This window comes from Dipodomys spectabilis, unplaced genomic scaffold (assembly GCF_019054845.1).
Source record: "Dipodomys spectabilis isolate Male_0828 unplaced genomic scaffold, ASM1905484v1 ptg000295l, whole genome shotgun sequence".
Taxonomy (NCBI): domain Eukaryota; kingdom Metazoa; phylum Chordata; class Mammalia; order Rodentia; family Heteromyidae; genus Dipodomys; species Dipodomys spectabilis.
In genome coordinates, this window is record NW_024870972.1 from 2,189,270 (window position 1) to 2,190,696 (window position 1,427).

General features: G+C 34.9%; 1 non-coding gene across 1 annotated transcript; it reads left to right on the forward strand.

Annotated features, from left to right (window-relative positions):
• The first annotated feature begins 607 nt into the window (after positions 1-607).
• On the forward strand, positions 608-714 carry LOC122127009. Its single transcript, XR_006151064.1, has one exon. It is a non-coding gene; the product is annotated as a U6 spliceosomal RNA (small nuclear RNA).
• The last annotated feature ends 713 nt before the right edge of the window (positions 715-1,427 follow it).

Here is a 1,427-nt window from a genome sequence, read left to right on the forward strand (position 1 = left end):
TGAAGAGCTGAGGGAGAGCGCCCAGGCCCATAGTTCAGGCCCCCGACCGGACCCCCAAAAAATTTTAAAACATAAAATAAAATAAGGAAGCCCTATAGTTTTAACAGAAACTTTGTAGTTAATAAAGTCTTAACTCTTTATATTCTGCTTCTTTACACAAAGACTTGGCAACTTCTCATTAGTAATGTTCATATAAACTCTGAAATATACATACATAGTAGCATATGTCTGTTACCACAAATCTTAATTACTTTAACGAAAAGTTTTATTACCTGCCAAACAGTCCTTGTTTTAGCATATATAAGCAAATTCCCAAAATATATTTAAACCATTAAAACTTTTAACTAAACTTAACACTTGCTGCAGTGTTCATTATGACAGGTGCCTTGTATAGAATAATTGAATTCCTCCTCCTACACATCTCTTGAACAACAAATATCTGGAATTATTTTGTTTTTGACCTGTCCATCTTGATTTTATTCTTAAACGTGTGCTTATGTAAGAAGTATATGGCTCTAAAATTTCATGAAAATTCTTTTAAACTTACTTTTTGTTGAATTGTCTAGTTTAAGAAAATCAATTACACTTTATATATAAAACATGTTCTATGTTCCATTCAGCATCACTTACTCTAACATTGGAACGATACAGAGAAGATTTGAATGGCCCCTGTGCAAGGATGACAGGCAAATTCCTGTACCATTCCATACTTTTACAACAACAGATGCTGGAGGGGATGTGGCCACAAGTTAACTGTACTGCACTCTCGGTGGGAGTGTCAACTTGTTCAACCACTTTGGAAAGTAGTATGGAGGTTCCTCAAAAGACTTCACATAGATCTCCCCTAAGACACAGCAATCCCACTTTTGGGCATTTACCCAAAAGATCACAAACAAGACGGTACTAAAACTACCATCACAATTATATTTATTGCAGCATTGTTTAAGATAGCTAAGATATAGGACCAACACCTATGCCCCTCATCAGATAAATAGATCAAGAAAATGTGCTATTTATACCAATGAAATTCTATGCCTCCATGAGAAAGTATGGCATCACCCAATTTGTTGGAAAATGGAAAGACTTTGAAAAAAATTATTAAGTGATGTAAGCCAAGTCCAAAGAAACATAGGTCACAGGGTTTCCTTAATTTTTAATAACTAATATATAAAAGGTCAAAATCTATGCACATATGACCAGATAAGATGTTGTTAAGGGAAATGAACCCCCAAATAGGAACACAACTGTTTTTTCTTGCTTGCTTGCTATTGTTCTAACGTACTTATAACAGGCTATGTGATTTTTTTTTGTTTCTTTATATGTTTCTCCCCCATGCTATAACCCCTGTTTTCACTGTATTTGAATTTGGTGTGCCCACCTCTTGTACATACGCTCCTGTAATTTGGGGAGGGGAAGGAAAAAAAACA